We start from the raw sequence: 27,883 nt of genomic DNA on the forward strand, positions 1-27,883 counted from the left end.
CAATGTCCCATCCCTCCCTGGATATAACTTGAGATTTTGCATTTTTCTTGTGGTAGTCTTCTTTTCTTCGTTTTTCTTCACAGTTTTCTAGTTTCTGCATTTTTAAAATATTCAAAGAAGTTGTATCAACTTTTTTGCTTTTTATTTAAGATAGCTAGCCGGTCCTTTCAGTAAGTAGTAGATGTAAAATTTTTCATAGAATTCAGATATGCAATCGGTTTTTTTGTAGACCTCTTATTTTTTAAGTAATTTAAGTTTTTTAAAAAAATAATTAAGTCGGTTTTAAGGTACTAAAACGCAACAAAATAAAAGAAGAAAATAGCCAGTATAAACAAAAATAGTAAGATCTTTAATTTGACACCTTACTTTTAAAATTCTGTTGAGTAATTGTTGAAAAAATCTATTTTTTTAACCTCGGTTTAATCAAAACATTAAACCTAAATATTTTCTCATACAGACATAAAAAATATGGGTTCATATATACCATTAGAATGAGAAAAATAATATGAATCTATTGTAAGCAAAATTGAAAAAGTTTAAAAAAATTGTAATAAAAAATAGAAAAAATAAAAAAGTTATTTTAAGAATTGTAACTACTAAACTAGCCAATCACAAATCGCAAAAATTGACAAATTGGGAAGCTTAATCTATAAAATTAACCTATAGAATTGCCAGAAAAAAAGGAGAACGTTCATACAATATATACAATAGATACTACAATAAATATAGTGATATTAAAGAACATGTAAAGAATGAAAAATTATGAACAAATATGCATCAGTCTGTTTATAAAATTCAAAACAATGCAGTTAAAAATACATTATTGTTTCTTGTGTTTAAAAAATATCTGCTACATTGCATTGTCTTTTGTTTAGGTTTAGTTCAGGTTTGGTTCAAGCTAACCCTTTAAAGCCGAAAATTATGATTCTTAAAATAAACTTATTTTTTTTATTATAGTTTTATAAAACTTTTTTAATTTTGCTTAGAATAGATTCGTAATATTTTTCTGATTCTAAAGGTATATATGAACCCATGTTTTTTATGTCTGTTTGAAAAAATATTTAGGTCTAAAGTTTTTATTAAACCGAGGTTAAAAAAATAGATTTTTTCAATAATTACTCAACAGAATTTTAAAAGTAAGGTGTCAAATTAAAGATCTTACTATTTTTGTTCATACTGGCCATTTTCTTCTTTTATTTTGTTGCGTTTTAGTACCTTAAAACCGACTTAATTATTTTTTTTAAAAACTTAAATTACTTAAAAAATAAGAGGTCTACAAAAAAACCGATTGCATATCTGAATTCTATGAAAAATTTTACATCTACTACTTACTGAAAGGACCGGCTAGCTATCTTAAATAAAAAGCAAAAAAGTTGATACAACTTCTTTAAAAAATCAACAGTTTTTTATTTTTTATGTGGATATTTTGTTCGTTGATACCAGTTTCGTTCACAGGTTTTTACCAAGGGGGGAAGGGGGTAAAAAAAAGAAGAGACTTTCCAATTTAAATTTTTAGGGGGTGTTAACACCTACCATCGCCCCCATGGTAGGATGGATTAGATGATTTATAAAGTAATTGTTCAATGTTAATGGGAATCTTCAGAAGAACTTCAGACTGTTTAACTAAAATAAGGATGAAAACATCCATAATTAAGTAGCAAAGTATATAAAATCATGTATGCACAAACAAACATAGTGAGTTATAGCACATATGTTTAGTGATCATAAAAAGAGAAAATAATCTTTTACATTTCAACATAAATATGTAGCATAACCGATAACGTATCTTCTCAACTAAAAATATAAAATTATAATAAAATTTCCTAAAAACATTCTGTACAAAAAGTCAGGAGTTAAATAACTGAAAACCTTTCCTAACAAATTTATATTGCAAAATTTATAAAAGATGGGAGTAAAATATCATGGATCTTAATGGATAAGACAATTTGTGATAAATTGATATATATCCCCAAGAATGAAAAACAAATTTAACCCCACTGTACATTAAAATTATTGGTTTAAGCGTTTAGACACTGCTAGTTGTTTCACAAACCTATCAAAATGTAAAAAAAAATACCCAAAGTTTTTAAGCCAGCGAATAAGAAAATGTTATTATAAAACTTTGGGTACTAGTGTAACTAACAGCCCAATGTTCCCTTCCTCCCTGAAATAATATGCATAGAGAAAGATAACTTGAAGTATAAATCACAAAAAGTGTTAGATCGACCAAAAGATGTTATTATAAAGGAGGGATTCAGTGAGGGAAGGGACATTAGGCTGTTCATTACACTAGTCCCCAAAACTTTTATGGAACACAACTTTGGGGAATTTCATTGAATTTTTATATGTTGAGTTTTGAATGTTTGAAACACTAATTGCAATCTGAAGAAGGGGTAATTTTGTGTATCATAATTGGGAGATGTACACTGTACATCAATTTATCTCCAATAAATAACTAATATGCTAAAAAAAGTCATAGATAGACATTAGACAAATATACTTGATTATCCATACATTGTTTTGACCGTTTGTCTGTCGGTCATGGTATAAAGACATAAACATTTTTTTAAAGGTTTTGTGAGTTTTTTGATATGACAACTGAACATTTAGTCTATAACTTACGTTTGTCCATTACATGATTCTTTTTATGCTTTACTACTTATGGATCTAGTCATCCTTGTTAAATATATGGTTAAATTTTGATTTGATTTATAACCTGGGCATTTATGTAAAAGACAGTTTTGGATTAATGCTCGTTTTGGGAAGTTTTTAAACAGCAGCGCATAGATTTATCATCAAAGATTATATACAGAAATATTATTAGCATTGTCCTTTATTTTACAAGTTTACCCCTAGAATAAGTCTAGCCTCTAGAGGCCTCTGTATGGTAAGATTGAAAAATTAGCATAAAACCTTCTTAGGAAGTATTTTAGTTTTTTTAGTATCACCAAAGATTATATAGAAAATATTATTAGCATTGTCTTTTTTTACAAGTGACCCCTAGGATAAGTCTAGCCTCTAGGGGCCTCTATATTGTAATATTTAAACAATAGCTTAAAACCACCTTGGGAAGTTTTTTGACAGTGCATAGATGTATCACCAAAGATTATATGGTGCCTTCACACAAAGTTCTTGGTGAGCACTGAAATATTTTCCCCCGTCCACCTTTCAAGAAATACATTTAAAATAAGAAAAGTTTTTTTTACTTCTCTTAACCCTCAGGAACTATAACTGCGTTGCCGTAACCCAACTTAACTTTGCCTAAAGTGTAAAACCCTCTTCTTTATAATTTACTGAACTTCGCTATAACATTACTGCGAGGTTCCTTTCACTAAGAGAGGAAAAGTAAATTGCTGGTTACCCACCCACCCCCCTTCCTACCTATAAATTTTCAAAATATTTTAGATTTTGAAAAAACCCACAACCTAAAAAATGCCCTCAAGCTAACAGTTTTGAAAATGAAAAAGATCAATTTTCCTATAAATTTAAAAAGGGAAATTTTTTAGGTATATATTTTGCTGGATAATGCATGGTAACAAAATCTATGAATAATTTCTTTTCCAGTATCGCTTCGAATCCGATTGATATCCGGTGGATTAGAACCGGTTTTCAGACATACTGAAAAAATATGTCTTGCATCTCATTGTATCCAGTTTTCTACGAATATAAAAATGTACAATCATAAGATTAAAACAAGTTTATTTAGCGGTAGTCCGTGTTTTAATTCTTACAATTGTTTATTTTTATATCTGCGGAAAGCTGTATTAATAACTATTGTTTTATTTATAATTAATATTTGAATATTTTCCTGTTTAGCAGTTTGTAAATTTGATCCGGCTGTACTGCTACGAAGTAGTTGATCACTCTATAAATAGATAGATTTATGAATTATAAATAGATAGGGAGATAGATACATATATAAATAGATAGATAGACAAATAGATAGTTTTATTGATAACAATAATTCCTAAATTTAATCTTGTTGAAAAACTACGAAGTAGATAATCACCTTAAAATAGACACATAGATACATTGATAAATAAATAGATAGGTACAAAGATAGATAGATAGACAGAAAGAAAGATATAAATAAAGTTAGATAGATAGACAACAAGAAAGATATAAATAAAGATATATAGATTGATAAAAAGATAGATAGTTGTATACTAATGGATAATTTTTGTGATACATAGAGGAGCTTCGCCACTTATAATCTTAGGGCATAAATTATAAAAATTCAATTTCAAGCAGTTTGACTAAAACAATGTGTTTGATTGTAGCCTTTAACTCTAATGGACGCGAACGTTTTTTTTTTAATATAAATTCATAATGAAGTATTTCTTAATATCACCATCCTGACAGGCACAGGATGCCAGCAAACCTGGCAGGATCATCCAGGTTAACTATCGTTACCTTGGAAATATGTAGGTAGTGCCTTGTCCCATTCTTACAAGCGGGATTTGGAAACCCTAAAAATGGAAACTTAATTTTTTTGAGGCTCTGTATTGAAAGGGAAAGAGTGAAAAATGAAAATAGCCTTAAACCATCAGCATACTTAAACTCTCCAAGCGCTCCAACATGGAGAAACCAATCGGTTCATTGGCTAGCAAGGATTTAACGAATACAACCAAAAATTACTAGTGGCTGCGCCTTTATAGGCCTCTTGGGGAAAGTGGGGGAAGGTAAGTGGAATCTTCAATTTTTAATTTAGCTTTAATAAGAAAAGTAACTTCTCTTGGGATGGAGAGGTACCCTCCCCATATAATATAGTCATAAACCTTCCCATGACACATAAGAAACTACCCTGTAAGGAGAACCATAAAGGTTCAGCGGTTAGAGAGATGTTTAGCTACAGACAGATAGACATCCTGTTACCTTTACATAACAATTAAAAGCTACTGTACCTGATTTACTGTTTTGAATATCCTTCTTGCTATAGAGCTGGAAAAGTGGGTTAGGCATTGGGCCTTCATTGTTAATATACAATTGGTCCACTGGTTAGCTACAGACAGACATCCTGTTACTTTTATATAAGGATCATAGCTATTATACCTGATTTACTTGATTTTGAACATCCTTCTTGCTATAGAGCTGGAAAAGTGGGTTAGGCATTGGGCCTTCATAGTTGCTATACAATTGGTCCAGCTGTTAGCAACAGACAGACAGACATCCTGTTACTTTTATATAAAAGCTACTTTACCTGATTTACTTGGTTTTGAACATCCTTCTTGCTATAGAGCTGGAATAGTGGATTAGGCATTGGGTTTTCATTATTGCTATACAATTGGAATGAGGGTTTGTCTTTTGGCTCCTTGTTTTAAAAATACTTACATTTTACATATATTTATTATAGAGGGGACATTAGACGGAAAATTACACTGGTGCCCAAAGTTTTATAAACCAAGGGAGTAAGGGAGGGGACAACAGGCAATTAATTCAATTTGAGAGTTTTCACTGAAAGGCAATGAAAACCAGATTTATCCAGAAAATTTGAAGAAAATATTAAAGTATTCATGGTAATATTAAATATTATTTAGAAAAAAATTTAGAAAAAAAAAATTTATTTAGAAAAAAGCATTTACTTGAAAATTAGGTAAACAATACTCACTTTATACAAAAAAAGGGGGGGGGGGATTTGCATATCTTTTTCCCCTGTGTGTAACCCCTGTAGGTAATATCAGCAGTGCCCCAACCTTGTGGGCTACAAAGTATCCCAATAAATCTAACCTAACCTCAGTAATTAACAAACAAAAGAAAAACTACCCCCTCCCTTTTTTCAATCGTAAAAAAAGGAGCGGAGGGGGGTGTTTGTGTAAACAAGACTTTTTAAGGGAATACACCGACTATTTCAGAACAATATGTTTGTGTGTCTATCTATAAGTTTCAGTTTGTGTGTCTATCTATAAGTTTCAGTTTGTGTGTCTATCTATAAGTTTCAGTTTGTGTGTCTATCTATAAGTTTCAGTTTGTGTGTCTATCTATAAGTTTCAGTTTGCCAAATTAACAATTTGATTCGATATAAGCTTTATATTTATCTGTAATTCTACCCATCCATTTGTTTGTATGAACAGTTATCACTCCAAATTATTTGAACATAGGAGTATTCTTTAAAAACTTTTCACTAATGCCTCACTAAATCAGTGAGGATTGCTGAAATTTTTGGTGTAAAATCCTCTAAAATCGCATAAAAATCTACAAAAATTAAACCAAATCTTATGTTAATAACCCAAAATTTTTGTCGATTTTAGAGGATTTTTTAACAAAAATTTTTATCGAGCATCACTGATTTTAGTGAGGCATTGAGCCAATCTACCTCAGTTCTTAGAAGAGTTTTAGTATATCTACTTGCTTTCAAAATTGTATTCTTTTTTCTTTGTTATAAACTCGTATTATCTAAAGAAACAAATCTTTAAACACGTTTGACCTATTTATTCTGAATCCTCTGACGTTATTGTCCTATTCACAAAAAAATTATTTCAGAGAAAATATATGAACGTCGGCCTTACCTTACAAAAAAAGGTGATCATCCACAAAGTACCTAGTCTAGGAAAAAATCCCCCCTCCCATCCATGGTTTATTTTAAAATAAATTGAAAATGAGAGGGTAGTGTTCTATATTTTACGTACGGTCAGTTTAGGTTAGGTGTTTTAGTTACACTGTAGCACTACGGGTATTGGTCTCGCAGAGTTAGGGCCCTCTTTTTATCTTAAATTTTAAGTTTCAATATTCAAGTATTTCTATTCCTGGTAGTTATTACTGTAAAGGTCAAAGATGGAGCTGGGATGAGATGGTCCTGCAGGTACTAAAATATAGATAGATAGATATATTTTTGTACTTAGAGACTTTAAAATTTCATAAAGATCCGCCGCCGTTTTTCTCCGCCGACCACCAAATGCAGCGGCTGGCAGCTGCCAAATACAGCGGCGGCCGCAGAATTTATGTTTTGAAATTTCTAATATAAAATTTATGTAAAGATAAACATTTTCTGTAAAAAAATTGTTCTTCTAGCTTCAAAAATAAGAAAATTACAACCGTTTGAAATTTTTAAGTAAAAAAGGACCTAAAAACAAAGGTTGTTGAATAAAAGGGTGAAAGAAGCAAAAATTGACTTTGACTCACTTAGAGTCGGAAATTTATTATCAAACAGGGGACTTGCACAATTTGTTTTTATCTCCCTAACTCCTATAGGGACTGAGATGATATGGGGGGGAGGACTTTGAATGCCCTCCCCCCAACCAATAAGGTTAAGCAAGGGGCCCAACTGTTAAGGGTTAATAATTAGACAAATAATTATATTTTTACCTGCCGCGGGTTCGAATCCATTCAGTTGGTTAGCCTGTTGTAGGCCACCTAAGTTTGGCAGGTTCTGGACAAGGCTGGGGTACAGTTTTCCAAGTTGGGATAGCAAGTCTTGCTTTGTAGCTCCTTGAAAAAAAGTAGATTTCCCGATGATGATTGTCAAAATTACCCCTTTTGTGGATTGGAATTAGTGGTTGAAACGTTTGGACACTCAACTTAATGAACCAGCAAATAAAAATTCTATAAAAGTCCCCAAAGTTGTTAAGCCAACAAATAAGAAAACGTTATTATAAACAGTCCAATGTTCCCTCCCTCCCTGCAGAAACCTATAAAACTAAGAAACTGTTAAACAGATATACAAACAAAACGATAAGAAGTACGGACCATATTAAAAAAACACGTTTTATTCTTAAAACTTAAGATGCATTGACATAAATATTTTTTATCTACCCATGGATCTAAAGGGATAAGACAATGACCGATAATCTGGTATACACACCACATACCCAATTATGATACAAAAAGTTACCCATGTTGTAGATTTGGTGGTTGAAACGTTTGAACATCAACTTAAGTAAACTTTGGGGACTAGTGTAATAAACAGCCCTATGTCCATGTCCAATCCCTCCCTGCAGAACCTATACAACTAAGAAACTGTGAGAAAGATAAAAAAACGAACAAGAAATACAAAATTAAAAAACACGTTTTATTCTTAAAACTAAGAATGCATTCAATTGACATAAATGTATGGATGTAAAAATACGTGGATATATTGACAGGGTAAAATTTGTCGTCAATTTAGGTTGATAACTTATGCCTCATTTATTGATCAGTTCATTTATCTAGTAGGAGAATTAGGTATGGGGTAAAGAGGGCGGATGGAGGAATCATTATTTTAGCCAGCAGAGAGTATCAATTTATCGGAGTACATAAAAATTGAGTGCAACAGTCCAATAATAATACCTCCCTTCTTACTAGATGAACAAACTGACTAATAAATAATGTTCATATCAACAACTTAAATTGATGAAAAAAAGCTTCTGTCAATATATCCACGTATATTCTATATCCATTAATTGAGAATCTACCCACGGATAATTCAACAAGAAAAACAATATTAAATTTCACAGAATTTTTACTTGCGCTTTATGTATAAGAATTTTCAATAAAATAAACGTGGAAATATCAACACGTGCGTGAAAAATTGTCTGTATTGATTTCATGTGTTGATTTAATTAAATTTAATGTTTTAAAATTGAAGCTTTTCTATAATTAGGGTCTGTCCGTCCGTACGTCCGTCCGAGACAGATACCTTTTTTTGATAATTTAGTCATGTTAGAATTGTCCTATCAATTTCAAGCTTTGTATGGTGATTCCTGTAGTAGTTAGGTACGATTTAGAAAGCGTAGCAACTCTATAATCATTACCAGAATGTCCGTACGTCCATTTTAAACATGTTGATTTTTTACTTTTTTCACAACACATTTTTATGTGATCTAATTATCCGATTGTTCTGATTTTTGGTATATTGATTCCTGAGACAACAAAGTATAATATTATAAGTAAAGCAACTCTATAATCAAGTCCTGAAATGCAAGTATGTCCATAAACATTATCCTGAATCAAGAAGTTTTTCAACAAATTTACTTACAATTTTGCTTCGACTCTTATACATTTATATTCTGATTATTCAGTTCTGACACTATATAAGTGTTTAGGTCCATTTGTTCTACCGTTTCAGTGCTTCGATTTCATGGATGTTGTCATCCTTGTTAATCAACAGAGAGGGAGGGGACATTGGATTGAAAGTTACTTTGGTAAGATTTATAATTACGTTCTTATTTGGTTGGTTCCAAACCAGTGGTGCCTGAACTGTTCAACCAATTACCTAATCTACAGAATGGCTATTTTTTTTATTATTATTTCAATGTTTTACCTTTTTTGTAACAATTAAAGGCTTCGTTATAATATTTTTTACAATTTGGGGGGTTATCAACCCCTTCCCCCATCCCCTATTTTTATCGTCTTTGAATTAGAGGCGAACTTTTTAAGCATGAACTATCTTGTTTTGAATTCATTTGTCATAATGTAATATATTACTTTTTTTTTTTAAATCCAAGCTTTTCTAATTATAGGGCCGCGTCGGTCCGTCCGTCCGTCACGGACAATTTGCTCTTTTGGTTAATTTAAATTGATTAGAATAGTAATATCGATTTCAAACTTTGCATGATGATTCCTTTAATACTAAGGTGCTATTTAGGAAACATGCAACTCTGTAATCGTTACGAGTAGATCTTTTTAAAACATGTTGATTTTTTTACTTTTTTACAACATTTTTTGTATGCTATAATTATTAAGATAGACATGGAGAAATTATCCTATCATTTTCAAACTTTGCATGCTGATTTCTATGACATTTGGATACAATTAATAAAGTGTAGCAACTCTATAATTGCTACCAAAAAGTCTGTACGTCTGATTTTTAACATTTTGATCTTTTGTCCTTTTTTCTCATTTTATATTAGAGATTCGCCTTTATGGCTGTTTTCATGCTTGTTCATTAGATATTTTATACATTTTGTTACGAAGGGCATCTTTTATGTTATAAAACATGTTAAAAATTAAAATACTTAGTTATATAAAATAATTAAAACTATTCCTATAAACATTTTATATAATTTTAAAAGGAATTTTACTAATTAAGTAGTTTAATTATGCTAATAATAGAATATTAGTACTTTTTAACCAAAAAATTTAGTCTTTAAAAATATCTATTAATATTAGTGGAATAGTTATACTTTTTTTTGTATGTCATATGTTTCATAGAGATAGCGGACATTGGTCTCTTTATTACTTCTTTATTAAGGTTAGGTTTCATTAAGTTGAGTGTTGAAACGTTTCAATCACTAATAATAATCTACAGAAGGAGTAATTTTGTGAATCATCATTGGGGATGTACATATATTTATCGGCCACTGTCTTATCCCTTTAGATCCTTGATTCTTACATATCAACGTGACTCTACCTTCAATAAATGTCTTAAATAGATAAATACTTGTTTATGATTATTTCTATGAATTAATCAAAATTCCTCCCACTAGTTTAATTATATTTATCCAGGGATCTAAAGGGATAAGACAATGGCTGATAAATCGATGTACATCCCAAAAAATGATACACAAAACTGCCCCTTCGGTTATTAATATTATTGGTTGAATCATTTGAACACTCAACTTAATGATCCAACCAATCAAAAGTCCCCAAAGTTGTTAAGCCAACGAATAAGAAAACGTTATTATCAAACTTTGGGGACTAGTGTAATATACAGCCCATTGTCCCCTCTCTCTCTCTGATATTAATCTCTATCTCATTAAAGTTTTATAGAATAAAGTAAAATAAAATCAGTTTTAAAAATGGAGTTAAGTTTTACATGTAAATTTCAATGTGTTGTATCAACTCTCAATTGGTTCTTTGAAAATTCACCAATAGTGTCGGGAATATTAACACAAGTAGCAGAAAACAATTTGATGGCAGACGAAAAAGTTCCTTGGAATAGGGGGGCAGGTAGTTATTTGTATAAACATCTATACTATAGATCTGTTATCAACCTTTAAAGATTTTAGTGGCTGGTAAATGGTATTTAATCCCCTTAAGGCCTTACCCCTCCGGGAATCCCTAACCCTTTGGAGTCTATCCCTGGGTACCTTTAGCCTGCAGGGCTTCCAGTTACCCAATATAACCTAACCTAACCATGTTTAGAACTCTTTGAAACAATTTAGAGCAAAAAACTTATTACATGTGTTATGGTAATAAGATGTCTGTAACTTAAGATATTCCAAACCGCTAGAATGATATGGTTTTCTTTTACAGTGAAGCTTCTCGAAGGCTCTGGAAAGATTTATAATTATTATGGGGAAGGATACCAACACCCTCTCAAGAAAAATTATCTTAAACAAACCTATCCCTCCCCCCCACTAAAAAAAAATATTTACTATCTATAGAGGCCTCTAGGGGCGTAGCTACTAGCAGATAATAAACCAATCTTTGATGACTTCTCTAATATTCTTTTTAATTATCTTTCCAATCAAAATTAAATCCCATTACATGGAAAAGAGGTTTAAGATAGGTTTTCGGAATTTTTAATCTATTATAATTATAGATATTAAATGTTGTTATTTTGTAATATATTCTTAAAGTACAAATATCAAATTCAGGAATCTAAAGGGATAAGACAATGGCCAATACATTGTTGTACATCTTCAATGATGTTACACAAAATTACACCTTCTGTAGATTATATTTAGTAGTTGAAATGATTTAAAATTTAACTTAATAAACCAACCAATAAAAAATCAATAAATGTCATAAAAGTTGTTACGCGAACAAATAAGAAACTTTATTATGAAACTTTGGGGACTAGTGTAATAAACATTCCATTGTTCCCTCCCTCTCTGATTAAATTGCTGAATCACAAGAAACATAATATATTTTAATAATTAGAATTAATAAAAACGTTTTAACATTTAAAGAAGACCAAAATTGGGAGTAAAAAATCATGGAGGGAGGGGACATTGGGTTGTTTTTTACACTTGCAAGTTAGTCCCCAAAATTTAATTGTTTGTTGACACAATAATTTTTGGGACTCTAATTTAATTTTGATTGGTCGGTTCATTAAGTTGAGTGTCTAAACTTTTCAGCGGCTAAGTGTAATCTAAATAAGGGGTAATTTTGTGTGTCATGATTGGGGATGTAAATCAATTTATTGGCCATTGTCTTATTCTTTTACATCCCTGGTAAGTAATAAAGTCGATTTGATCCCTCAAAGTACCTAGTTAAGCACAGAATCCTCTCCCCCCCCCCCTATAACCTTATTTTGAAAATCACAAGGTTCAGATTAAAAGTACGTATCTTGTTAACTTTTATTTAAATATTTTTACTAAATTCTAATATTTTAAATATTTAGCTTAAATTCCTAAATTGTATAAGTATATTTAAAATATATTTAACATTAATATTGAAATTATTTGTTTTTTTTTATGTTAAGATATTTTATTGTATAAAATACAATAATGTAGACTTTATTGTATGGGAAAGATTTCATGTAATATACTTCTTTTACAAAGCATAGACTATGTACCTATTTTTTTGAAAATCTATAGTTTTAAATAAGATAATGTTAAATTTATACCATGGGATCGAAAGATATAATATAATATATTTGCTTTTATATTTTTAGGCGAAGTATCCAATGTTTGAAAGTTTATTGTATGTATTGTATTGTAATTAGGATAATGTGGACTTTATTTTATCAGAAAGATTTTAAAAATATACTTTCTTAATATGAAAATTTATTGTATGAAATAGGATAATGTAGACTTTATAGTATCGGAAAGATTTAAATAATATACTTCTTTTCAAATGCATAGCCTATCTATTAGCTAGTTTAGAAAAGAAATTGAATGATTTAAAAAATCAGTTGGTTGGGGTAGACAAAAGTCAGTTTGAATAATGAACAGTAAGACATATCCTCTTTATAAAATAATCAATACTAAAAATTTGGTATGTTTATTTAGATTATAAAAATCTAATTTTAGAAACAAACCAAATTATAAAAGAAGAGGAAAAAATATGACTTCAATAATTATACCTGAAATTTGAGAGATTTCTTGTTCAGGACTAACTAATCCAGCCACAGCAATGGATTGTCCACCTAGATAGATAGATAGATAAATATATAGATAAATAGATAGATAGTTATATAGATGGATAGATATATCTTCTTGTTCTGGGCTCACCAATCCAGTCACAGCAATGGATTGTCCACCTAGATAGATAAATAGTTGGATAGATTCGTAAAAACTAGCAATTTCTCAATTTATTTTAATGTAAAACATTATAAATACTTTATAAAAATTTAAAATTAAATTTTTTTAATTGAACAAAAGTATTGCTTTATTTAACCCACTATCCTATGAAAGAAATTAATCACCAACAAATTATTTTTGTCTTTGGCTTGGAAAGAAAAAAAAATTAGCGCCGCCTCATAATGCTGTGAAAATCTTTATTATTAACGAGATTTTAGGCTAGTACATAAAGTCTTAAGATAATAGCCAAAGTAAGAAAAGACGCATTTGTTCTAGAACCAGAAGAATAGTACTACCTTTAGATAACACATATGATATATAAATAAATTGATTATTGGGATTTATAGACAATACCTGCAATAGCAATGCCGCCAATGCCCGCCTGACTTGAGGCACTGGGCGCTGACACCGCCAGTCCATTTTGTCCTGCCAGGGAGGTAGAGACAGGTAGGGAGAAGGATAATCCATTAGTACCAACTATGGCGGTACCGATAGGTGCTGATTGAGCTGTCCCGTTTTTACCTAGAAATAATTTGTATATTAATCAATAGGATAGATTTATATTGTAGGTTTAATGTAAACAAAATGTACATAAAATATAGATAAAATGTAGATAAAATGTAGATAAAATGTAGATAAAATGTAGATAAAATATAGATAAAATGTAGATAAAATATAGATAAAATAAAGATAAAATGTAGATAAAATGTATATAAATGTATATAAAATGTAGTTAAAATGTATATAAAATGTAGATAAAATGTATATAAAATGTTTATAAAATGTAGATAAAATGTAGATAAAATGTAGATAAAATGTAGATAAAATGTATATAAAATGTAATAATATAAATTCCGAGAGCCGGCTCATTGGGACAAGTTTTGAGAGCCATTGTTGAATCTTATATGTAAAAGATTTTAGCTAAGATAAGCACCAAGTCATAAATACCTTGATCTAGAGATAAGCATTGGAATCTAATATGTGGTGGCTCTAAATATTTTTTTAGAGACAGTTTAAGAGTTTTTACATATCAAGACCCAAATATATATTGTTTAAATCACACAACCTTTCCAAAGTTTTGATAAAATTGATTAAAAGGATGAAATTATTAAAAATTAGCACAGCAGGATAAGTAATAATAATATTTTTTTTTATTTTTCAGTATTTAGAATGAAATGAAACTATATGAAATAATTTTCATTTTAGTATTTTTTTTACAAAACCGAAGTTTTTCTACATATAAGTTAAGTCCGTCCGCCTGTCCGTACGAGACAGTTATGTCCTTATTGATGAACATTGTCAAATATAGAGTGGCTGTACATAAAAATTGCAGAAAATTATATCTATCTATCTATCTATCTATCTAACTATCTATATATCTATCTATCTATCTAACTATCTATCTATCTATCTATCTATCTATCTATCTATCTATCTATCTATCTATCTATCTATCTATCTATCTATCTATCTATCTATCTATCTATCTATCTATCTATCTATCTATCTATCTATCTATCTATCTATCTATCTATCTATCTATCTATCTATCTATCTATCTATCTATCTATCTATCTATCTATCTATCTATCTATCTATCTATCTATCTATCTATATATCTATCTATCTATCTGTCGTTATCTGTAACAGGAGCCAAGATAGAGGGGGGCTCTTGAAGCCCCCCCCCCCCCCACCGATCTATTAAGGTGGGAATGGGGGCCCGATCTGTAAGGGTTAAATAAGAACATGTTAAAATAGTCCTATAATGACGTCATTAGATCCATCTCTTTTTAAGGGGTTTCCTTTCCCACTTCTCCTCTCACCTCTCCCTGACGTCATGTCATAAGGAAAATTTTCTAGGACACTATCAACATGTTCTTAAATAATAAAGTTCAATTAATTCAATTTCTTTAATAGCAGCGAAGCTTCTCTTAATTTACTTTGTCTATTCATCAGTCCGCCAGTCTGTAACGCTATGGGGACATGCAATTTTCTCGGCTGCCACCGAAGATAGACAGCGAATATTCCATATCAGTGAGCATTAAGTGTTTTCTTCTACTGTAAAAGAAAACAAGGATGATAACATCCACAAAAGCGAAGCTCTATAAACAAAGAACAAAAGAACATTAACCCTTGTAGAGTGTCAAAACTGGATAATCAGAATTTAAATGTACATAATTCGAAACAAAATTGTAGGTAAATTTGACTGACAGACAGACAGATTGAGTTATACAGTAGCTTCGCTATTAAAAATCTATCTATTCATTTTTATTAGTGGATGACAATGGATATATAGTGGATACTTGGCTATTATGGCAGTTCGTTAATCCAGTAGAGGGGTAGTGGATTGGGTAAAGGGGGTGGATGAGGGGGATCGTTATTTTAGTCAGCTACAAGTCTTTAATAGAGAAAATTTTTGATATTGTATTGAGTTAAGTTTTTTTTATAAAATGAAAAAGGGACATTTAAAAATAAGACTTAATTTAAAATGTTAATATATATTTGTCCATCCTTTACAGACAAACAAATCAACAAACTAAAAAAGAAGTATAAGATAGAGAAAGTATGGTGCGTTTTAGAAGAGGGATTTAAAGGGGTAAGACAATGGCCGATAAATTCATGTACATCCCCAAAGTTAATTCACAAAATTACCCCTTCTGTAGATTACAATAAGTGGTTAAAACATTTGGATACTTAACTTAATAAACCAACCATTAAAAATTTGGAAAAGCCAAAGAACAAGAAAACGTTATTATAAAACTTTGGGGACTAGAGTAAGTAACAGCCCATTTTACCCTCAATGTCGGGGTTTAGAAATAGTTTTAAAATAAACAATTGAATTCAAAATTATAGCGAGTATTAGTATGGATATACCCACCTAAGAAATGTAAGTTAGATATACTAACCTATCCTGTATATAAGAGAGTTCACTGTAATGGTTTGGTATCAAGGGCGTGCAGGAGGAAAACCCCATTTTCAACTTCCTAAATCTCAAGTTTTCTATCCTCTGAAACCCTGAGAGGGAGAGGCTTAACAACTGTGTTGACTTTTATAGGATTTTGATTGGTTGGTTTAGCAAGTGTCCAAACGTTTCAACCACTATTTACAATCTAAAGAAGGGATAATTTTAAAGAAGGGATCATTAACCATTACTAAGATATAACCAACCGTTGTCTACTTATAAGCCTTCTATACTACGATAAAGGAGCTCTATCTACCAGCTTATACCAATAACGAAATTAATTCGGGAAAAAATCACGAAACTTATACGTCTTTTTCAGCTGTCGTTGGGGGGCAACACATCGTAAAATTGACGACCTCTCCATTTGCCCCCCAAATATTATTTTAGATTATTTTCGCTTGTTGGTTATACCTTATTCCTGTCTATCTACCCTTTAAAGGGCACATTTACCACGTAGACTAGCTTAGTAGGCACTTTTGTGTTGCCATTTGACACTAAAACCTCCACCAAGTCCATATAGGGTCATAGTGGACTTTCGGAGATAGACGCACATCATAGTTCCCCTAAAAAATACACTATACTTTGAAATTTCACTTTTAAATGTTTAAAAACATTAAATACCAAATTGAAAAAATCCATGTTTCTTCGATAACTAGCGAACGGATTGAGCTAGAATCGATGTTAGGGTGTCTAAATGACCGTCTCAACCCCAGGAACTTACACAAAAAATTTGAAGACTCTGGAACAATTTTAAGATAGGCGGACCAAACGATTTGTGTTTTTGACTTACAGATTTTGGCTCAAATTTAAGCTCAAAAATTGAAAAAAACAGTTTCTCCTAGGAAAACTTTTTTGTCTTTTGAGCTACAGTCGATGTTAATACGGCAAAATGTTCGTCTCAACAAGCCACATTTAAGTTTTAAATATGGGGTCAAGATTCCAACTCCTTCTTTGTCGGGCCACAACTTGAAAGTTTGATTTTTTACTCCTCGACTTGTATCGATGGACACAAATCATGTGGTCCGCCTACCTAAAAGTTGTCCCAGAGTCTTCAAATTTTTTGTATGTGTTCTACTCATTGAGACGGTCATTTTGCTGTGTTCTGTAGATCTTCTGTAGCTTAATCCGTTATTCGATGGTTATCTAAGAAACTTGATTTTTGCTGAGAGGCCGAAATTTTTAAGCCTCGACTCGTATCGATGGAACATAAATCGTTTGGTCCGCCTATTTTAAAATTGTCCTAGCTCCTTTAATTTTTTTGTGTGAATCCAGCAAACTGAGACGCTCATTTTGCCGTGTTTAGATCCACTCTAACCCAATCCGTTCGCTAGTTATCTAAGAAACTTGATTTTTGCCGCGGGTAAATCTTATTTTCTCTCTCAGAGTTGCTATGCTTTTAAAATTTTACTTAATTATTATTGGAATCATCATGCAAAGTTTGAAAACAATAGGACAATTCTAACACGTCCAAATTATAAACTGATGACCGTGCAGACAGACCCTAATTAGAGTTTTGTTTAAAAAAGGTTTTCTAGTAAAAAAAAGTCAAACTGTATAATGTCAGGGATCTAAAGGTATAAGACAAAAGGTGATAAATTTATTAACATCCAAATAATTTTACACGAAATTACCCCACTTGTAGATGAAAAAATGGGGTTGAAACGTTTTGACACTCAACTTATTGAACCAACCAAAGTCTCCAAAGTTGTAAGACTAACAAAAAAGAAAATGTTATCATAAAACTTTGGGGACTAGTGTAATAAACAGCCCAATGTCATCTCCCTCCCTGGTATAATGTAATTATTGGAAGATGTATAGCCAGGATGTGCATGGGTCTTACAAGTTTTCAACAAAAATTTCAGCTTTCTACCTTAAATAGTAGTCAAGAAATACACGTTTCCCATTAGTTATAAAGATGGACGCATGGACAGACGCACCAAGTTATTTATAGAGTAGCTTTGCTGCTAAAAAAGATAACATAAGAAGCAATTTAAAGATAAAGATAAATAAGATATTGTTATAATATAACAAGGGATCTAAAGGGATAAGACAATGGCCGATATATTGATGTACAACCCCAAAGATGATACACAAAATAACCTCTTCTGTAGATTACAATTAGTGGTTGAAACGTTTAGTCACTCAACTTTATGGACCAACTAATCAAAAGTCAAGAAAAATCCCCAAAGTTGTTAAGCCAACAATTAGTAAACTTTATTTTAAAATTTGGGGACTAGTGTGATAAACAATCCATTGTCCCCTCTCTTTCTTAGGTTAACACTAAAAATTTCAGCTTTCTACGAAATTGATATTTCCCCCTAGCCGTACAGATGGACGGACAGATAGACACACAAAGTTATTTATAGAGTAGCTTTGCTACTAAAAAGAATATAACATAAAATGACATTTAAAGATTTTTTAATAACAAATTGTTATAATATAACCAGATATCTAAAGGGATTAGACAAAGGCCGATAAATTGATAAACATCCCAAATTATACACAAATTACCTTATCTGAAGATTAGTGAGTGAGACGTTTGAACACACAACTCAATAAACCAAGCAATCAAAATTCCCTATAGGCCATAAAATTATTAAATCAACGAATAAGAAAACTTTGGGGACTATTGTCCCCTCTCTCTCTGCAGTTATTTCCTATATAAGATTATAATATATTTGTGCGAGGGAGGTAATGAAAATAGCTTAAATCCACCCAGTAAGATATGTATAAAGCTGCCCTTAAAAGAACAACTAATTGAGTTTACCAATTTTCATGATTTTTAACTCTAGACAAAAAAAAACTCTTAAAATACTTCAAATTATTGAATATGTTTTAACTGTATCTATCTATCCATATATCCATCTATCAATCTATCCATCTATCCATCCATCTATCTATCTATCTATCTGTCTCTTTATCTATCTCTATCTATCTATCTATTAATCTTTTTGTCTGTCTATCTGACTATCTATCTATTTATCTAAGGAAGTGATAATCTGTGTCTGTCTCTACCAAAACAAGGATGACAACATCCATAAAAGCGAAGCGCTGAAACGGTAGGACAAACGGACATTAACACTTGTATAGTGTCAGAACTGAATAATCAGAATATAAATGTATAATAGTCGATGCAAAATTGTAAGTAAATTTGTTGAAAAAATGCTTGACACAGAATTATGTTTATGGACATACTGACATTTTTAGGACTTAATTATAGAGTTGCTTCGCTTATAATATTGTATTTTGATGTCCCAGGAATCAGTATCCAAAAAATGAGATCAATCGGATGATTAGATTACATCAAAATTTGTTAAAAAAGTAAAAAATCAACATGTTTTAAACGGACATTTTGGTAATGATTATAGAGTTGCTACGCTTTCTAAATCGTACCTAACTACTACAGGAATGACCATGCAAAGTTTGAAATCGATAGGACAATTCTAACATGCCCAAATTAACGAAAAAAGCTATCCGTTACGGACGGACGGATGGACTTGGACAGACGGACGGACGGACCGACCCTAATTATAGAAAAGCTTCGCTTTTAAAAATTACCCCTCACCCTCACAATTTTTTGTTTAAAAATTGAAATGAAAATGGGGGTAATCAACTCCCCCCCCCCCCAAAAAAAAAACCCATCATTTTACTCTTTCTTTTAGAATTTAACTCCCACCCCCACCTCAAATGCCCTAAGAAAGCCTCTAGGGGCGTAGCTGCTAGTATTAAGATAAAAAGCTGAGAAAAGCGGTTATTAAGCATAAATATTTCATTGCAGAGCTACTATTTAGCTTTTTTATCATTCTAAATATATTTCTTTATAGCTGGACTATATATCTGTCTATATTTAGTAAAAGTTTTACATTTAATTTTAATGAAACTGATAACCATGCGCTTTTAGCACTTTCAGACAAATGTCTTGCAATCATAAGAAAAGTTATCTGTATTGCTACAAGTCAAGTTAATTCACGAGTCAAAGCTAAACAAACAAAGACAAATATGTCCATAGCTTAAACAACATTGCATCTTAATTAAAATAAGGCTACATGGGACAATATAAAAGAATATAAAGTAAAGGATATTGAAAAAACTGTACAAATATTATTTTATTCAAACCCTCTGTACCTTTAATTCATGTGTATTAGGTTTAGTATATTCGAAATTACTAGTGTGATCTTTTATAAACCTATTCATTTCTTTCCACCCACTTTAGCTGTACAGGGATATAGGGACATTACAAAGGATAATATTTAAGAAAAACCATAGGAATGAGGTTGCATTGGAATTAATTACATTGGTATTCAAAGTTTTATAACCACATTATTTTATTCATTGGTTGAAATACTATTGTACTTTAGTTTATAACTAGTCCTAACTTTTCACCAATAACCAATATTCTACAGGAGGAATAATCAGTTTATCTTCATTGGAAATATTCATTAATTTATTGCCCGTTGTCTGATCCCTTAAAAGTCCTAGAAATACCTAACTTTAAGCATCCAAAATAAGATATAAAAATTGGAAAGAATTTTAATAAATATAATAGGTTTGAAATCTGCATAAAATTTTAAGGATTTTTTATAAAATTCGTTTTTTATATAATTCATTATTTAAAAGCGCAAAATACAATTTAAGTTAATAAATTTTGACCAAAAGGATAGGTGGATTGAAAACTACCTGCGCTCTAATTGGTTGAATGAAGTACGTCACTTAAGCTTCTCCAATCAGGGCGCAGATAGTTTTCAATCCACCAATCACAGATGTCAAAATTATTTAACTTAATTTGTATTTGCGCTTATAGATAAAGAATTATACAAAAAACGAATTTTATAAAAAATTCCTTAAAATTTTATGCAGATTTCAAATCTATTATATTCATAAAAAAATCTTTCCAATTTTTATAGCTTAATTCAAAAGTCAATGCTTTTCAGGGCTCGGCAGCAGCTCGTCAGCCGCCTGTAAAACACATGAAAATCAATATTTTACATTTTAAAAATCAGCTGAAAGTCTAAACCTGACCCAAATAGGGCAATAACTCTTTTCAAAAAAATTCAAGAGCATAAACAGGTTTTAATTTGAGGCTTAGTCGCGGCTGCCGAACCCTGTTGCTTTCTCTTAGCGGAAAAATCTTTTAGAAAAGTTATTGACAGGGTTTACTGATTAAATGTTTATAAATTAACATTGGAACATTAATTGCTTGGTCAAATGATTTTAATTTCTTTGTTTCTTTTTTAATTTCCATACTTCTTTTTTCTAGTTAATTTTTTAATAATTAAATAGATAATGAACTAAAACAAATATTTGGTCACATGGACATACCTACCTCAAAATAGCCTAAAACCAAACCCAAGATATACAACTACATATAACCAGCTATAATATGAATATATGACATTAAATTTAAGGTTTGATGCCCGTCTGTGTTTATGATCTTAAAAATAATATAGCAATCAGTTTAAATTTTTTCCCAATGGATTTAGGCTATTTCACTGGGCACAGTACCCTAAAAATTGAGGAAAATTTATATCTGTATACAAATTATTTCTTATAAATTACTTTTGAACCGAATTAATGATTTAAATCGTCGTGCAATAAAATGTACATATTACTAAAGAAATCGTGATCATATGATAAAAAGATGGGGAAAAATTCTGTTAGCAATTGCCACCCTTAAATATTATAATTCATATAACTGTCAAAACATTTAGGTTTTGAAGCCCTTATTAAGCTTTGGAATTGTGTTATATCAACAAGAATTTGATTATGTTGGTTATTAAGTCAATGTAAAATTTGGGGATTTATGAATATTTCCATGACAATTGAGAATTTGCTCTATAACTTCCCTTTTGTCTGTCAGGCAGAAAGTGTCATGTGTGACATCATAAAAATAGGTCTAAATCCATCGCCCTTTCCCACGTATTTTTATTACGTCACACATGACACTTTCCGTATCTCCATATTTTTAGTACACTATGAGCTTTACTTCTTCTGGATGTTGTCATCCTTGTAGAGATATTACTAGCGACTGCGCCCCTAGAGACGAGGGTCAGTAATATAGCATTAAATTATCCAGCGACCTATATTTAGCTTTCCTAATCAGACAAGTAAATACCAAATTTAATTATAATAGCACCAAAATAAGTTTATTGTTATTTTTTTAAAGACTTTTAAAAATTTGGGTTTGGCGAATCATCAACGACAACTGGGAATTTTATTACAGAAATATAATCTTTACCTTTTCAAGTAATAGTTCACGAATTCTAAAGGATAAATCGAAAGAAAAAAATATAAGTTATTTCAAAAATGTATAAGTTATTTCAAATATATCCTATCGTATAAAGTAGTAAGTTAATTTGTGTGTAGCTTCAGATTTCGATAACCACTTAACTGATTGAGTTCTCCTTTATCATTCTATAATTTATACCTATATAATTTAAGATTTAAAAAAATACCTCTTATTACTGAAGCAGATTAGATCAGGGAGGAAGGGATGGGAACACTGGATTGTAAATTCTATTTGTCCCCAAAGTTTTACAATCATATCATCTCATCCATTGACTTTTTTGTTAAATTAAAAATTAAAGCAACTGTTCTATCATAATAAGTTTAATTATGTGTTTAAATCAAACTTTTGTCCAATGTTTAAGCCCTGAAAATCCCAGGGCTACACCTATTTTTGTCTCAAGTTAAGATAACAATTTTAGTATGCCTTTAATTACACTGCTATATAGTTTTGTCTGTGGTTTTAACAAGGATGGCATTTTGCAAGTTTCGTGCATTTTTAGAGTATGAATAACACTCCAATGTTTAATATATAAAAGAATAGTAAAATATAATACAGACAGACAGACAAACGGACAGACAGACAAACAGACAGACGGACGGAGAGACATCATTCTACTTTGTATTATAGATTGTTAGATTTTGACTTATGTTTGAATTTCAAATATAATATTAAATATTCATTATTGCTAAATTTGGGTTTATTAAATAACTCATTTCATTAAAGTATTTATAACAGAAAAATTTTCAGCCAATGAAATTAAATTTCTAGTATATTGTTGAAATAATAGCAAGTTATAAGTTTAACATTAAAAGCTACACATTTTGCTAAATTGAAAGAATCCTTAAATTGGCTTTGATACAATAACTTTAAAACTTGATAATATAATATGATAAATTTAGAATTTACATAATATATAATCACTTATGGGATAACAATATATGTTTCCCCCCAAACAAAGAGCGCTTATATGCCTCTAGGGGCGTAGCCGCTTCTAGTACAGTGTTCCATACTATAAAGTAGTAAGGTTTTTTTGTCTGAAGCTAAAAATTACAGAAATTGTGGGTCTTAATTGGTTATACTTTTCAGGAAAGCTTTATGAATAATCTTGGGGTGAATTTATGCTATGTGTCTTACATTCCCAACTCGCCCTAAAGATTAGGGGCGAAGCAGTTTGTAGATTATACAGTAAAAGTCAAATAGTTTCCAAGTTTAAATAAAAAAAGAAATATTTTCCGTTCAGAAAAATTCAGTTGAGCAATTAAGACTATCTTTATTGCTAATCTATACATATGAATTTTTAGGGAAATTTGAAATTTACACATTTTCTATACAGTAAAAAAACGTTTTTAAAAGTCAAGCTTTTCTATAATAATGGTCAGTCTGTTTGTCTGGAATGAATAGCTTTTTTAGTTAATTTAGACATGTTAGAATTGTACTGTCAATTTAAAAACTTTGTATGATGATTCCTATATAAGTTAGGTACAATTTAGAAAGCGTAGCAACTCTATAAGCATCTGTTAAGTCCATTAAAAACATGTAGGTTTTTAACCTTTTCAACAACAAAATGTGCTATAATTATTCTATTCATCCGAGTTTTGTAATAGTTATTTCTTGCATCGTATTATAAACGGCTTTCCGCGGATATAGAATGTACAATTATAAGATTAAAACTAGTTTTTTTAGCCCCGAGGTGCCGAAGGCACCGGCTAAAAAACTGGTTTTAATCTTATGATTGTACATTTTTATATTCGTAGAAAGCTGTATATAATACGATGCTAGACTTAGTTTTTCGTATGGATGAGAACCAGTTCCTATCCACCGGATTCGAATGAATACGAGAATAATTATTCTTCTTACATCAAGGTATAATGTTATAAGCTAAGCATCTGTAAAATTAAGCCCTAAAAATGTAAGTACATCCATAAACATTATCCTGTATCAAGCAGATTTTCAAAAGAATTACTTACAATTTTGTTTAGACTCGTACATTTATATTCTGATTATTCAGTTCTGACACTCTACAAGTGTTACTGTTCGTTTGTCCTACTGCTTTGAATTTATAGATGTTGTCATCCTTGTTTTACTTTAATTTACTTCAACTATTTTACACTTGAAATTGCATGCTTTAAAAATCTTTAATAAAACACAAAGTATTCACAAAACAAAAAGAGGATTTTTAATAAATGTTTTAGAAAATTATGTTACAAAATATAATTTAAAATTTTACAACAAAAAAAATGCTAAAATGTGTATATGTATTTGTAAGTGGGTGTGTGATCTATCTATCTATTTATCTGTTTGTTTATTCTTCAAATATTTTAGCTGTTATTAGTTCGTTGGAAATTAATTGCCTCCCATGCAGTTTAGGATAAACTTTTAAACAAGGACAATCATATCTGTAGAAAATCTTGAGAAAGTAAAACTAGATAATTTCCTAATTAATATATGTACAGTTTAGTCGGGGTTTATAGATGCCATTGAAATAAAGTAGTATGCTTTTTTGTCTGTTACAAAGGATCTTGCTAACTGTTTAACCGATATGGTTCTTAAGGTCAGAAGTTTTTTTTAATTTTGGGGTGGGTATCTTCACCCTCTTAATAAGAGATACCTCCCCCCCCCCCTACCTTAAGTGCCCCTAGAGGCATCTATGGAGTGTAGTATTTAATATGTCTTTTATGGCTTGTAGACCGACAGACTGATAAAACTAGTTGTAAGTTGGATGCGCTGTGGTAAGGGCTTCCGTATGTAATTATAACACAACACATAATACACACACACACACATATACATACGCAACCCATACATATTGCTTAGCCTAAACATATCTAATATCTATCTATCTATCTTTTTTTCCTTCTTTCCATTGATAATTATTACATACGAACTTACGAAGGGAAAAAATGATATTTAAAGTGATTTTTTTCAACTTTTTTATAAAGGCAAAGTTGTTAGGAATTGCTTTGAGTACAACATATTAAAAATTTAGCCTACTAGGATTAATGTCTATTGTTTTATCTTTTACGCGGAAATTTACAGTCCCCAATGTCTAATAAGATGCTGTTATAATACTTTGGGTACCGCGGAATTTTACAGTCCCCAATGTCTAATAAGATGCTGTTATAATACTTTGGGCACCGCAGGAATTTTACAGTCCCCAATGTCTAATAAGATGCTGTTATAATACTTTGGGTACCGCGGAATTTTACAGTCCCCAATGTCTAATAAGATGCTGTTATAATACTTTGGGCACCGCAGGAATTTTACAGTCCCCAATGTCTAATAAGATGCTGTTATAATACTTTGGGTACCGCGGAAATTTACTGTCCCCAATGTCTAATAAGATGCTATTATAATACTTTGGGTACTGCGGAAATTTACAGTCCCCAACGTCTAATAAGATGCTGTTATAATACTTTGGGTACCGCGGAAATTTACAGTCCCCAATGTCTAATAAGATGCTGTTATGATACTTTGGGTACCGCGGAATTTTACGAGATCTTAGTTGACAATCTCCACCCCCCTCCCCCCTCAAAACAACTTAAAACTAACCCAAGACCTACATTAAACTTCCCTGAAAATTTTGTATTGATCGGTCCAGCGGTTAAAAATTGTGTGATTTAACTGTTTATGAGATCTTTGTTAACACATACATACAGACAGATAAATTGATTTATAGAATAGTCAATAAGATGTTTGATTTCGCAGTTTTATAGATCTTAAAAAAAATACATAAATCCCAATAAATAAAATCATTCAAGCCGTTTACAAGATTTTAATTAACAAATATAATAGGTTGCGCGATTTTTTAGCAGTATATTTTTCAAGTATTTGAAGAGTAATTAATTATTTATAAACAATACTTTCTTATCTTTAACATCTTTATTACCGTTACATATCAAATTTGTAAAGTGGCTCCTAAACACCAAAAATCTTTGAAAAAAATCGCCTTTGAAGACATGAATTGACTCCCAAAATTCTGGGATTATATATGTAAATTTGCTTATAATCTTTACTATAATACATATGAGATTCGATATTGGGAGCCAGAAAAAAATAGGAGCCGACTCGCGAATTTTGTATGTATATAAAATGTATATACAATGTATATAAAATGTAGTTAAAATGTAGATACAATGTATATAAAATGTAGTTAAAATGTAGATAAAATGTAGATAAAATGTAGATAAAATGTAGATAAAATGTATATAAAATGTAAATAAAATGTATATACAATGTATATAAAATGTAGTTAAAATGTAGATAAAATGTAGAAAAATGTAGATAAAGTGTAGATAAGAGTCGGTTGGTCAATTATGTGATATTAAAGAACAATACTACTCCAGAATTTGAAATGTCTGTCCGTTTGTAAAAAACAATTGGGAGGAATTTTAAATTTCATGATAAAGGTTTGAGATTCACTGTACTAACAAGCATCCAGTTTATAATTTACTTGGTCTTTAGGTCAGTCATGTACAAATTTTAAGCTTTAATTTTGTTATATTTATTTTCTATTACAATGAAAATCTGATCTATAACTAGGTTAGTGCGTTTGTCAATCAGAATTTTTATGGAGGTCTCGTCATCCTTGTTATTTACTGAGTACCCTTCCCAAAAAATAGCTATAAAACTTTCAACGAAGTAGGAAAAGCTACATTGAAGGAAACCTATGTCGGCTCAGCAGTTAGCGAGCTACTTTGGTCCACACAGAGAGATATCCCATTACTTTTATAAAAAATTTAATTTACCAGCTATGGCAACAGCCTGAGGTCTTGTCTGTGCCACTGGTAGTCCAGCAGTTAACTTCCAATCCTGGTGTTTCACATTATCAACAAAAAATTATTTTTTTAGCAAAGTTTCTTTATGATGAGGGCCAGTCAGTCTGTGATGTATATCTCTTTTCGTTAACATCAACATGTTAGATTTATCCTATCAATTTCAAACTTTGCTAGAGGATTTCTATAACTGTTAGAGAAAATGGCTTTCACATCCTTATAGTCACATGCCTTGGAATACAAGAAACATTAGAAACAATTTATTTCCTATAGTATTATTATGAAAATACATTTAGGTTCTAAATTTTGTATTACAATATTATTGCTTAAATAGACAAATTGGCTTATTTAACAGTTATATAATCTTTAAATTAAAACTAATTGTTGCAGGAAACAATATGCAAAGTTTGCTATCAATTGGACAATTTTAACATGTCTATATTAAGAATAAGAGCTAACTGTAACAGACAGACTGACTTATCCTAATTATACAAAAGCTCTTATTTCTTTTGTATATACTAGCAGCTACGCCCCTGCAGAGGCTTCTAGGGACACGTATAATTGTAAAATCTATTTTGAAATCAGCTATTTACAAAAAAAAAATTTCTTTTTAGCTAATTGCAAATTTATCCGCAGGGCGGCGTTATTTTTATCGATTTATCTGGGAAGTGTGGTCGTACCCTCCCCCAAAATAGTTATA

General features: G+C 30.7%; 2 long non-coding RNA genes across 2 annotated transcripts; both read right to left on the reverse strand.

The window, feature by feature from the left end:
- Positions 1-3,783: 3,783 nt before the first annotated feature.
- On the reverse strand, positions 3,784-5,307 carry LOC145303768 (uncharacterized). The gene is made up of 3 exons (XR_013873811.1): positions 5,201-5,307; positions 4,414-4,469; positions 3,784-3,865 (listed from the first exon to the last, which is right to left on the reverse strand). It is a non-coding gene; the product is annotated as an uncharacterized LOC145303768 (long non-coding RNA).
- Positions 5,308-6,722: 1,415 nt separating this feature from the next.
- LOC145304187 (uncharacterized) lies at positions 6,723-27,230 on the reverse strand. The gene is made up of 5 exons (XR_013874020.1): positions 27,157-27,230; positions 13,518-13,685; positions 12,947-13,009; positions 7,303-7,425; positions 6,723-6,802 (listed from the first exon to the last, which is right to left on the reverse strand). It is a non-coding gene; the product is annotated as an uncharacterized LOC145304187 (long non-coding RNA).
- Between the last annotated feature and the right edge of the window lie 653 nt (positions 27,231-27,883).

This window comes from Acartia tonsa, chromosome 13, assembly GCF_053477335.1.
Source record: "Acartia tonsa isolate MP-2025a chromosome 13, ASM5347733v1, whole genome shotgun sequence".
Lineage (NCBI taxonomy): Eukaryota > Metazoa > Arthropoda > Copepoda > Calanoida > Acartiidae > Acartia > Acartia tonsa.